The sequence below is a fragment of the Heterocephalus glaber genome, unplaced genomic scaffold, assembly GCF_053883595.1.
Source record: "Heterocephalus glaber isolate CG9 unplaced genomic scaffold, H.glaber_assembly_v1.0 deba00000546, whole genome shotgun sequence".
Lineage (NCBI taxonomy): Eukaryota > Metazoa > Chordata > Mammalia > Rodentia > Bathyergidae > Heterocephalus > Heterocephalus glaber.
The window spans coordinates 5,313,624-5,327,634 of record NW_028258147.1 but is presented as its reverse complement, the minus strand read 5'-3'; the positions used below and the strand labels follow the sequence as shown (position 1 = coordinate 5,327,634).

The 14,011-nt window shown below is 38.7% G+C and overlaps 1 long non-coding RNA gene across 14 annotated transcripts in view; it reads right to left on the bottom strand.

The window, feature by feature from the left end:
* LOC110344248 (uncharacterized) overlaps positions 1–14,011 on the bottom strand; it is a 216,833-nt gene that overhangs the window by 160,086 nt on the left and 42,736 nt on the right. For all 14 annotated transcript variants that reach the window (XR_015448615.1, XR_015448614.1, XR_015448612.1 and 11 more), the window contains 2 exons: positions 10,643–10,762; positions 1,788–1,863 (listed from right to left, as the gene is read on the bottom strand). This is a non-coding gene — a long non-coding RNA (uncharacterized LOC110344248). The remainder of the gene's footprint in view (positions 1–1,787; positions 1,864–10,642; positions 10,763–14,011) is intronic.

Here is a 14,011-nt window from a genome sequence, read left to right as displayed (position 1 = left end):
GTATATGCAATACTCCATTTTAGGTGGACTGCAGATGAAACTGTGTAAAGCAAAACATTAAAACCTTTAGTAGAAAATAGATAATACTTTTATGTAACTTCAGCCCAAGGAGGAATTTTAAAAGACACAAACAATGCCCAAAAGAACTGATAAATTTTATTGGTTAATAGAAAAATTCTACTCCATAAAAGGTATTATTTAAAAAGTGAACAATCAAGCCAAAATCCAGAAGATATTTGTATCTATATAGAATATATGCAGAATATATAAAGACTGCCTATAAATCAGTAACTAAAAGACACCAATAGAAAATGGCCACATGATATACACTTCAAAGAAGAAACCCAGATACCTAAAAAACACATCTCAATCTTACTAATAATAGTAATCAGTAAAATTCTAATTAATAATCAGTAAAATTCTAATTAAAACTACAACTAAATACCATTTCATGACTGTAATACTGGCAGAATTTAAATCTGACAAAGACCAGACTTTGGAGCAAGATATAAGCACTTCTGAGAGCAATTTCATTATAACTGTTGAATTTAATATTGTACATATGCTGGGACCCTGGAATTTTCTGATTATACATCCAAGATGAACTCTAATACATGCATTAAGGAGATACATAAAAGAATGCACAGAGCCACATTTTTTCCAATAGTGCAAGGTTGCAAAAACCTAAAGATCTGTCAGTCAAAAACTATATTTAAAACCTGTGACATTTATAAAATGGAATACTGTAAGACAATTAAAATGAGTGAATTAGAGCTATAAATATTACTGTAAATAAATCTCAAGATCATAATATTGGGTTAAAAAGGCAAGTTCAGACAACGCATACAACATAGACTTGGTAAGGTGGAGGTGTGCTGCCGAGCTCCAGAGTTAGCACAGAAGGGCTGAGTACCCTACCCCAGCTGCTGGGAGTGTCGCAACCTGTGGGCTCTCTGCTGCAAAGAGTTCTCTCTCCACTTCACATGCTCTCCCCAGAGGCAGCCTTCACCTACTAACTGGTCAGTGTAAAGCTACAACAGCCAGGCCCTCACCTCAACTCTCTACCCCACCTTCAGCACATCCACGGGGGTCAGTAGAAGCCTTCCTGTTAGCTGCAGCACAGCCCAATCTCTCACCTTGCCCAAGCCTACTTCCTTCTTTTCCACAGCATTGACCCTAAAATCTTTTCAACACCCTATATCTTCACCTTCACAACTTCTGCCTCCTTACAACCTGACTTGTAACAGATACAATTTACATCTTGTTTGAAAACAAGTTATAGGAAACAGGAAGACAGATCTTTTGCAAATCTAGGGGACCAAGAAATGGGATACAAGGAGAATTAAACGAATTAAGACGTGTTATGTATGTGTACCAACTCCCCATGATGAATGTTACCATTATGTATTTTAAGTGTGTACTCATAAAAATTTTTAAAAACAAAACCCATATTCACCACTGCAACACATGACACAATACTACTTATGTTTGAGAATACATGTATACACTTAGCACGTTACAAAAACATGCATGGCAATGATAAACCCCAAATTCAGGATAGGGGCTAACCTCTGGAAGGTAGAAAGAAGAAAGAGCTTATAGAAGAATATACACAATGTTTCAATAACTACATAAAGTACCACCTTAATTCTTATACTGAATACTATACACATACATACATTATATATTATTCCTTGTGCTTTCTTTGCATTCCTGAAATATGCAATAATTTTACAAAGTAACTTTAAAGAAAAGGAACAAGTTGCCCCTTGTCAACCATTCTCTACCTTCTTTCTGCTCCAATACACAAGACAGATGACATCCACATTCACATGACCAGCAGTGTCAAGGCTTTCCAGCATCCTGAAACAAGAACAAAAACTTTCCTGATGAAAGTGGAAAAGAAAGAGCTGAAGACTTTTTCTTTCTTTTTAAATGTGGCAATCTCGAAAAGTATTTACAAGCTTGTGGTCCTTCTGCTGTACCAGCAGTCATCATTTGAAACAGACCGTTGACACAGATAGGATAAAATAATGCATAATTTCTACAGTAATTCCATTTACCTTTCCCCTGCTGAAGAAATGATCAAATTCCAAGTGAATGAGAGTAAAATTATAGGGATAACTTGAATTTTGTCAGATTTTACACATAATGGCACAATGTATAAAATGTATACTGGCATAATGTGTAAAATTCTATGAATTTGGATATTTAACTGCCATGAACAAACCACATGAAAATGTCTAAAAAGTAGAATTCAGAGTAAAAAGAGATGCCTAGGACTATTATTTCTAAATTTAGAACATTTTCCAATGCAGAAAGTATTATGGTATAAATATGGTTATGTAAAATACAATGTGCTTATGATTTTTCTATATATAATCTCAATAACAAAATAGATTACTTGAGAGAGCGCCAACACTAGACCACCAGAGAGCGTCACAAAATAGATTACTTGAAAATTTTAAATCAAACTAAAGATATGGTCACTTGATATTCAATAACAGATAAAACCGAATTATTTCCCTAAACTTATTAGATCATTCTTCAATGGCCAATTTCACTGTTAAGAATATTCCACTCTCTAATAAAGAGTCCCAGGTTCCTAAGATTGCGTCACAGAAATAACACTTTATCTTATTCTCACCCAGCATTCTGAGCTATGACATCAAAACACCATGTAAGAGGATCTATAAAGATGGACGACTGAGGTAGGGAGGAATGAAAAAATTCAAAGATTGTTTACATTACTAAATTGAGGCAAGTAGGTTTTATACAAATCCAAAGCATCAAGCAGAAATAATTCAATTTATCTTTAATCTATTATTAATTACTCAGGAGCCCCACTGAGAAACTAAAGTCTCCATATGTGTTTAATATAAAAGATTTATAGACATAGTTGCAAAGGAAAAAATAAAACCAAACTTTCAGATGTTTCGATACATAGTAATCCCATTTACTGATGTTTGTGATGTCTTGTACAATAGTGATGTATGTAAAATGACTACTTGGGAATGAAATCTTTCTTTTCTATATGTTTCGAGTGTTAACACTGTAAAAAAAAAATCTTTTTCATTATGTTTGCTTGGTAATCTTTTCATTCGTGAACTTTCGGCCACATTTTAGAAAGGAAGTCTAACCTCAGTTCAGGTTAGCAACAATATAGGCACGCCCTCTGGTGGTACAAAGAGAAATTGCCTGTTTACAATGGCACTCTCGCTCATGTCCTCCTTGGGTTTTCTAACACTGAACAGGTATATTGCTCACTGCATTTTACCGCAACTTGCTTCCTTGAGGCATCTTCCTTGCCTGAGAACACCAATTCAAGTCCAAAGGTCATTAGGTCATTAGCTTCCCACCATAGCACAAGACCTACAGGGTTTATTCAACCTGCACTTTTTGTTACCAAATTTCTAAGATGATATTCAAATAAAGCAGACATGGACAACATATTACTAAAAGATGCACCTGAAGCAACAGGTCGAACCTAATTTTAAGTTCTACTGTTTTGGTGGTGTTTCAAAGCAACTATTTGGATAATATTTTCATATTTAATATTGTATATTCTCTTAACAAACAGTAAAGTGAATGGGCAAAATTTTTCTTAAAGAGCTATTTTCCACATTATTTTCTCAATATTATCAAAAAGTATATAAAGATTGTATTTTGAGTATTATCAATCTACTTGTTACTAAAAGTACTTCCTTGAAAGACAGGCAGAAATAATTAGAATTCCTAAAATAATGAGCTGTCATCTCCAGTTACATCCTAGTATCAATGGATTTGAAAATGGGGGTTTAGTCTGTGTGTTAATAACATGTCCTAAAATTTTCAAACACCTTTATTATATGCAGTATCTTCATCATGAATTTGATTAAAAATACTGTATCTCCTTTACAGGGTTGTTTTAAAAGTTAAATGAGCTACCTGGGAGCAGTGGTGCAAGCCTGGAATTCTTGCACTTGGGAGGTTTCTGAGGCAGGAGGATCACAAGTTTGAGTCCTGCCTGGGTAACTCAGCAAGACTCTCTCAAGGTAAAATATATAAAGGATGGGGAAGTAGCTCAGTGTAAAGGTCGTGGGTTCAATCTTCACAACCATGCACACACAGAAAAAGTTAAATGAGCTAATCCAAATAGAGGATTTGATACTTTTTTTTTTTTTTTGGTACTAAGGATCGAACTCAGGACCTTGTGCTTGCATGGCAGGTGCCAGAACCACTAAGCTAAATCCCTGGCCCAGGATTTGGGAGTCTTTTCTAATATTTACCCTTTGTATCATCTTTGTACCAAAGAAATATCCCCAAAAGTACTTATTAATGGCAAAAAGGTAGATCAAATAGAAAAAAATAAGAAATTATTAAATTCTTAAATGTGATAGGTTTTCATGTGTAAGAATTTTTCTACTCTAAATGGTCTCAAGTGTCCAATTGCAACTTTCCTGTAAAAGCAGGACCACAGCCCAAGATGCTGCCGCTGGCCGCAGGCTGACCTTCCAGATCACACCACTGTTGTGCTCCTCCCTCACATTCCCTGTGTGTCCTCGCCAAAACTGGACACCAAGTGGGTTAGAGAGATCAAATTTAAAGCTCAATCATAAGCTGCACTACCCTGGTAAAACCTCCAAAGCAGGTTTCTGGTTTTCTAAATCAATGAGGCAAATCCAATAAAACCTTCGAATCTTGAGTTCCCCACCTCAGCAAATGACACCACTATGTGCTGGGATGGCTAAGCCAAAACCTGAACTTTTCTCCTATATTCTCTATAGTCAGCCAGTTGCAGTCATGCCGCTTCCTGTTACTGAATCTCTTGATTCCTTTCTCTCTTCTTTAATCTTAAGGCTATAGTTTTAGATAAAGCTCTCAACATCTCCCGCCCAACCTGGAGAGCAACCAAATCCCATCATCATCCAAGTTCAGATCTTACATTCCCTCTTCCAAAGCCTTCCCAGCCTCTCCACGCATGCCCCCTCCTCCCTACCAAGGCAGGCTGCATATCAGCCACTGCCTGCCCCAGCCCACTGAGCTAAACCCCCAGCCCTATATTCTATTTTTTTTTCTTTTTTTGGTACTGGAGATTGAACTCTGAACCTTGCGCTTGTGAGGGAGGCACCAGAACCACTGAGCTAAATCCTCGGCCCAACCCAATGGTTTTAATGAGGTATAATATACCCATCATGGAAGTCACTCAATTTAAGTGTATGATATTATGTTCATTATTTATTTATTTATTTATTTATTTATTTATTTATTTAGGTACCAGGGATCGAACTTGGGACCTTGTGCTTGCCAGGCAGGCAGCAGAGCCACTGAGCTAAATCCCCTGCCACCCTGTATACTTGTTTATGTAGCCAATCCCACTGCTAGCCCTGGCCCCAGGCAACCACTGATCTGTTCTAAAGTTTCAGATAAGTAGTATCATACAATATATTGTTCTTTGTATTTGGCTTTTCATCTGGTGTGGTATTTCTGAAGTTCATCCAATGTTGTAGGACATTAACTAGCATGAAGCTTCACTTTCACGGTTGATACGTATTGTCTCCAGTTTTTGTCTACTGCAAATGACAACTGGTATGAATGTTTGGTTTTGGGATGAGTACAATTTTTTATAATTTTACTATGGTGGGTACAACTGATACGCAATAAAGTATACATATCCTAAACTGTACTATATGATGCGTTTCAATGTATTATATACCCATGAAACTATCAAGCACAATGAAGATAATATATATGCAGTAGTTCCAAATGTGATCCTTCCTCAGGAATTCCCCCTCCCAGGCTATCTTCAGGGGCCACTGTTCTGTTCTCCAACATTACAGATTAGTTTGCATTTTCTAGTATTTTATTTAAATGGAATCAAACAGTATGGTCTATCACACTGCACAATTATTTTGGCATTCATACACATTGCTGTATGTGTCAATAGCCCACTTTTTTCATTGGTGAGTAGTATTGCATTGTACAGATGTACCAAAATTTGCTTATTCATTTACCTGCAAATGGATACTGTACTTAAATTTTTTTAGTTTGTGGCATTCATAAATACAGCTGCTATGTACAGTGTACAATCTCTGCCTCAACATAAATTGTCATTTCTCTTAATAACTCACCTAGAAATGGAACTAAGTTGTACATTAAATATATGTTAAAATTTTAAAGAAATTGCTGAAGTTTCCCACTAGGTTATGGCTACACCATTTGATATTCCTGCTCGCTGTGTGGGAGGATTTTCCATATCCTGGCCAATGCTTGGATTGTTAGTCTTCTCAATTTTAGCCATTCTTGTGGCTGTGTAGCAATATCTCATTATGACTTTCAGGTACATATGCCTAATGGCTATTGATGTCTCTGTCTGCAAAGTTTAGTGGTCAGCCAGTGAACTGGGCTGTGGTTGTACCCAAACACCTTATACCTGCCAAGGCTTCCTCATGCTCTGCGGACGGAGCTGTATTTGGGCTGATAGGAGAATTCATTCAAAGTTGCATTGAGCTCTCCTTGACTTTCACCTTTTGCTAAGTTGTCTTCAGTCTGCCATACATTGGTGGAGAGCTTATCTCAGCCTTGCTGTGGTTTCCTCATTTCCAGAATCAACCTGTTAAATTTCTGGCTGATGGCTCCAAACTGGCAAACTGCAAACTCAAGGGAGCAAATATGTAGGTTTTCCACTATGAACCGAGCATGCCATTTTTCACCAGCAAAGCTGTGAGTTTTTATCTGCAACCCAACTTCAAATGGAATCTGTTTACTGCTGGTAAAACTCCATTTCTCACCAACTGGGATAGACTGTCAGGGTAAAAAAGGATCCCCAGGCAAGAGGGCCAGGGACTCTGGCTTTTCTTACTCAAAGCTCTAGCCTAGCAGAAATGTTTTTTTTTTTTTTGGGAACCAGGGATCAAACTCGGGTCCTTTCACTTGCGAGGCAGGCGGCGGAACCATTGAGCTAAATCCCCGGCCCTCAGAAATGTTTCTTAATTTACTGTCTCCCCTTTGGGTTAACAGCACTCAGAAATTAACATTTTGACAATCTTGTTTGGCTTTACGATTGCCTTATTGAGAAAGAGAACCACCTATCCTCTTCATATCATCATTAGTGGAAGCAACCTAGGTTACCCATTTTTTAAATTTTTCAATTTCTCATTACATAGTAAAGTAGGACCATAACACAAAAATAAAGTATGACTATAATTCCACTTCAAGTATCAAATATAGAAATGCTCTCCAAGGCAGATAGAAAATTTATCATCATAACTTGAATATTTTCCATTAAGAGGGTGACTCTTCCACACAGTGCCAGCAAGCTAATGTTAAAGTCCCAAAATAGCCAGATGTTCAGTCATTCTGAAGCTCCTGAGGGATTAAAAATCCAAGGCTCTTGACCACAGAGTTCAATGATGGCTCAAACAGGATCAGTGCTGTGGCGTCTTTAACAAAGCTTGACCCAGGCAAAAAGCAAGTTTTGGAAGATTTTCTTATAAGTAAATTAGTATCGGGTATTATAATTACTCTCAAACCAGATTTTGTTGCACTACACTATTTTCCTGTTATTTCAAATACTATGATAAAATCCTGAAACCTAACTTACCTTTCATACCATTACTTCATATTTATGGGATGAATGCTTTATAGTGGACTAAGCTCTTTCACCTACTACCTCATTTGATCTTTACAAAGACTTCATATGGTAGAAAAAGCAAATATTATCCTCATTGTTATCCTGCTGGGACTGAAATACAAAGGGATTAAGTGCTCCAAATCAGATCTAAAATCTGGATATTCTGGCAAATCTCAGCCTCAATTTCTTTAAATGTTTCAATAACTTTCTTAAAAATAAGGAAAATACATTAGCCCCCAAACACCAGGGTTTTCAACAGTCTCAGGTGAGGAAAATTAGGTTTGTTTTGTTTTGTTTTTGTACCAGGGATTGAACAGGACCTTGCGGTTGCTAGGGAGGCGGTGGCACCACTGAGCTAAATCCCCGGTCCAAGGAAAACTAGTTTTAATATTTGTTTCCTTAACATTCTTAATTATCAGAGTGTGAATGACAATACGGAGCAAGAAGAAATGAAGCTACATATAATTGCAAAACCAACTTTTACCACTGTTAAGTACCAGCTTCTATTCTCATCATCATTTCTACCTGCCCTTATCAGCTTCTCTTTCAATCTATTCCACTCTGGCTTTTGTGCCCACCACTTCACGGAGAGGACTCCTATCAGTGTCATTAGCACCCTCCTCTGCTAAATCCAGTAACTATCTATCTCTCAGCTCACCCTGACCTGGCCCATCAGCAGCACTGACAAGGGGGTCACTTCTGCTTCCCCAAAACACTTTCTTCCCTAGCATCTAAATATCACAATGCTCATTCCCTGTCCACCCCTTCCCCTCTCTCCTTTGCTGATAGTGTCTCATTCCTAATCCCAGGTCTGAGGCAGTACCTTTTCTCTAGCTACTCTCAGCACCCCCTCCTTGATATTCTCAGACTTTCCTGTGACTTTCAGTAACAGTTAAAAGTTGGTGACTTCAACTTTGCCTCTTCAACCCTGACCACTCAATGAACTCCAGACTCTGCCTACTTGACCTTTCTGCTCAGATGTCTAAAGGAGGATCTCAAACTAAATGCGTCCCAAACTGAGCTCCTAGTGCTGTCCCAAACTAGTTCTGCCTCAACTTCCTACTGCCAGTTCCAGCAACACACACAACTCCACTCTTCATTATACAGGCTGAAACTTTGGAATCAACCTTGATACTGCTCTTTCTCTCATCCTTCTCATCACTTCCCTGGTTTACGGTCCAGGCACATTATCTGTGACCTTGGAGTAGCCTGCAACAACCTGGACTTGGTCTCTCTGCTTCCATCCTTGCAAATGTCCCCATCCCAAAGGCAAATCACAGCAGCATCAAAGAAAACATCATGTCACTTTCCTTAAAATTCACCAGTTCCTTTTCATCTAAACTAAAACCATTCTAATAATCACTACTCACATGATGTGACCATCCATTTCCTCTCTTCTCCTCCTCTCCCCTTGCACTCATTCCATTCCAGTCATTAGCCTCCTTCTACCATTCAAGAGAGCTAGGCATGCTGCTGCCTCCAGGTCTTTGCACTTGTTCTTCCCTTTGCCTGAAATATACTTCCAATTATCCACAGGGCTCTCTCCCTCACCTTCTGCAAGTATTTCCTCAAATACCATCTTTTCAGTGGACCTTTGAATGGGCTATTCCCTGAATAACCTATTTATCACTGTACCCCCAACCCTAGCCAGCCTCACATTTCTCCAAAGCGCTTACTGCTTTATAACATACTATGTCTACTTAATTGTGCTATGATTACTTATTTATTTGCTCTTAGTCCATGTCTCTCTGCTAAAATGCCAGCTCCATGAATGCAGGAAGTTTTGTTCATTCTGTTGACTACTATGTGCTTTGGACACTGGCACATGCTAGGTATTCGATAATACTTGACAAGTCATAGAATCATACTTGGAAAACAATATGGATTTTCATTCACTGGTCCTTATATAGGCCAGAAAGTTGTAGGACTACAGAATGCTATGTAAAGGATGGCTAAGAATGCTGACAGTATATGAAGATACAGACTAGTTCCTTCCAAAAGAAAATTCAAGGCATAGGTAATTTTAAATTTTCTAGCAGTAACAAGGAAATAAGTAAAAGAGTTGAAATTAATTTTCTTGTCTTATATCTCCCAAAGCATTTCATCATGCAATTCATCCAAAAATTATTAATAAAATATTTGCATCTTCTTAATATTAAGTCTTTGAAATATGGTGCATATTTTATACAGAGCACATCTCATTAGTACTACCCACAAATGCTCAAATGCAAATGCTCAATAGCTACGTGTGCCCAGCAGCTCCCATGTTAACAGGACAGCGCAGATTTGGACCAAAACTAACCTCACTGCAGAGAGGATTCTCTTATAAATTAATTTATTCATTGTTTTTAACTTAAGATTCTCAAGGATGTGGTACAGCCTCCTGGATTACTAGCTTTTTCAACATAGTTTGAAAGGATACAGCAAATGGAGTAATTGTTTTTATTTTGATAAACAATTTACATCAAGATAACTTAAGGGCTTTAAACTTATTCAGCTGTTTTGACTAGAAAAAGTAAGTGGCCTTTTTCTCTAGGCTCTTCAATCAAGAAGCAAAGTTAAATCCAGAGAGATTTTGTATATTTCATTTACATTAGTATTTTAAAAATCATCATTTTCCAAAAAAAAATAGAACTACTAAAACTGAAACTCATTTGCATTAAAAGACAATTTTTATATATTTGCACTGAAAAACTTATGAACAATTCCCTTACCAATATTTTTTGCACTTCATAATGTGAAAGTGAAATCAAGCACGAAGAAAAATGCTTTTAAATGTTTAATGTATACATCTAAATCCTATGTTTCTTAGAAGCTAAGGTTATTATGTATGCAAAATGTTTTCAGAACTTTTTATCATCAGGGAATTAATTTCTCCCAGAATCCCATTATTTACAAATAGTTATTAGAATTATCATAATAATTGTCACTATTATTAACAAAATCTAAAGAACCCAATTAAAGTACATAATATTTTAAAACTAAAGTTCCAACACATTACTTTTTTAAAGTACTAAAACATCTACTTACTCAGCTTCCAGGTTATTGTAATCATTTCCCTAAAACAGGTAGCTCTGAGATTGTTCTGTGAGGCAGAGAAACGCCCAAATGGCAAAACATCCCAATTCTTCTAACCCCAAAAAGTAACTCCTGTTGAAAGAAAGAAAACTGGACTTAAAACCAAGATAAACCTCTGGCAAGTGACTGTCTTGATAAACCTGTTTCCTCTTTTTTTTTTTAAGTGAGGGCTCAGAACAAGTTAATTGATGGCCCTGCAGTGTTGGGGACCTGATAGGGCAATACTTGGTATTACAACAGCTTTTCTGTTTTAAGAAATCTCTTGGAGGGCCGGGGATTTAGCTCAGTGGTTTCACCACCTGCTGTGCAAGCACAAGGACCCAAGTTCAATCCCTGAAACCAAAAAAAAGAAAGAAAGAAATCTCTTGGAAAAAAGGGACAGTGGGCCTGTAAACCCTGCTACACGAGAGGCTGAGGCAGGAGGATTCTAAGTCTTCCTGGCATATTCTGTCTTTCATAGCATGTCAAAGGGAAAAAAAAAATTAATTTGGTCTCAGTATATTGCATTTTTCAGAAAGATGCTGCAATCTTTTTCAGTTTCATTCTGTTAAACAGCCTGAAATCCGGATCTCTTCAGCTGACTCTTCTCTACTGATACATATTTAAAAAGAAATGCTCTTTACAGGTGATAAAAAAATCTGGTAAGCTCAAAGCACTTTGTTACAAGGCATTCATAATTTTATATTCATTCCAAAACTGTATTTCAGCCAAAATAGACACTGCCTTTTTCCCTAATAAGGCTGTCCTGTCACCCGCCCCTCGCTCCCCCCTCAAACTTCTGATCCACTGACCAGGACACACTATAGCTTTTTCTCACTATAATTTCTCAGTAAGATTCCTACTTTAAAAGGCTTCCATTTCAAAGGCTTCCATTACTCTTAGGATAGAATCTACACTCTGTAACATAATCTCCAAAGCCCTGCATGGCCTGGTCACTTCCTACGTTGTAGGCCACATGGACCTTTTCTCAAATACCCCAAGAACCAGGTTCTCTCTCCCCTGCTGTAGGGCCTTTGCGAGACCAGCTCCCCCAGCTGCACTGCTCCCCACAGTTACAGTCATCTTTTCTATCCCAGATGCCTCCGTATGTTCCCAATCTAAGTTACACCAGGCTGTTCTTGCTCTCCACAAAGAATTCTGTACTTTTCCTATACTTTTTTGTATTTGTTTTCCTGTTCTTATTTGTGTTTTAGAAAGCCTATTCCATCACACCATTGTGAGAATGTTGAGACTGTGCCTGTCTGATTTACCCCTTAACTTAACTTCATCCAGCACCAACCTCAGTCCTTAGCACTCTGTGAACTTCAATAAATGCTTGTCCAGTGAATAAGAAAGGGGGTGGAGTGGCAAAGGACAATCTATTATTTCAATTTGTTATCTATGACCCAAATGCCTCACAATCCTAAATCCAACTACATCATAGACTATACAAGGAGATTCTATCATTATATAGTCTATATTTGCCCTTTACAAGGAAGGGAAGGAGGGAGGGGAGGAATAAGGAAGACAGGAGGAGAAGCCAGCCTTCCCCTTAACCCCCTTAACACTCATTTCTCTGACCCAATTTTACAGGAACACTAAAGAGAACTGAGTGCCCTGTTCTAATACTTGCTTCCTGTTTTCACTTGAGTTCATTTTGATCAGGCTTTTAAAGTCTCACTGCTCTCCAGAAGCTGCTCCTGTTAAAAGTTATCAATGACATCCACCCTGAAATACACAAGAATCAGTTCTAAGACAGGCACTTTAAACTGTAAGGCAGGTACCACTGTTGTTATGGCTTATATCCAGATGTTCCTCCAAACCCTCATGTGCTCATAGGTGGGGCTTTGGGGAGTGACTGGATCGTAGGTGTGTCGCACTGGATCATGGGTGTGCAATACTGGATTAGCCCACTGATTGGTTTAGCACAGTTCTGAGTGTGGATGATGGATTTACTGAAGCAGAAAGACCCACCCTGGGTGTGGGTAGCACCAACCAATAGGCTTGTAGCCTGGATGGAATAAAATGGGAAAGTAGGAAAGCTTGCTGCTTCCTGCCTGCCATGCCATGGACTGTTTCTCCTTTGCAATGCACCCTGGCTATGCTGCCCTGCTTAAGGGCCAGCTGCCTCTGGACCGAAATCTCTACAAACTGTAAGCTAAAATAAATCTTTCCTCCTTTAACTTGTGGGTGTCATGTATTTTGTCCCAGCAACGAGAAGTAACTAAGACAACTATCATCCCCAAAGAGACATTCACTGCATTTATTCAAGGCCACTTGGACAAAAAGCAGCTGAGGCAAATTTTACTAAACCTAATGTTCAATTTCCAGTCCTCACCTTACTGGACCTATCAAGCAAGACTGACAGATGCTCACTTCTTATTTGAGAACTTTCTCCGCCTGGTGTCCAGGCTCTCATACCGACTCTCCTCCTACTACGTTGGTCATTCCTTAGCCTTCTCGTTTTCCCAACTTCTGCATGCTGAGCAACTCGGGACTCACAGTTTACACTTTTCTTTCCCACTCTTTCCATTTTTTTTTTTTTTTAAACACTACAGGTGGTTAGACCCAGGGCCTTGTGCAAGTGCTCTGCCATTGAGCTATACTCCCATCCCTTTTCATTTTACTTTGAGGCAGGATCTCGCTAAATTGCCCAAGCTGGCCTCAAACTCAAGATCTTCCTACTTCAGCCTCCAGAGTAGCTGCGATTACAGGTGTATACCACTATGCCTGGCTCTCTCATACTTTGTTTCTATTCTGTATTTCCTCCTCCCAGTCATTTTAATGGGTCCTGTCACTATCAATATACCTGCAAGAACATGACCTCCTCCCTGAACTTGAGGTACACACATTCAGCCATCTCCGCAAATGTCTACCAGCCATTCCACCCTGAGTATTACCACCTACTGCTGGACCCTCGATGTTCCCCCACTTAAGTCTTTCTGACAGCCTTCTTCATCTCATCTCAATGAATGATAATCTGATCCTCAAGTCATCCTGGGCTTTTCTCTTTCCTCCACATTTCATGTGTAATGCGGCAGCAAACGTTGTTGTCTGTCTGTCTCCTTCCTGTCTGTCTCTCTCTTTTCCCTCCGTACTGGGGATTAGGCCCAGGGCCTTCACACTGAGCTACATTCCCAGCCCCTTTTTAATTTTTTTTGAGACAGGGTCCCTCTAGATCACTAAAATGCCCAGGCTGTGCTGGAACTTGCAATCCTCCCGCCACAACGTCCCAGAGTACTGGCATTACAGACTTGTGCCACCATGGCCAGCAACAGTATTACCTCTCTCTTAAAATGTACCTGAATCCTACCTATTCCTCCCTACTTCCACACTGCCCCT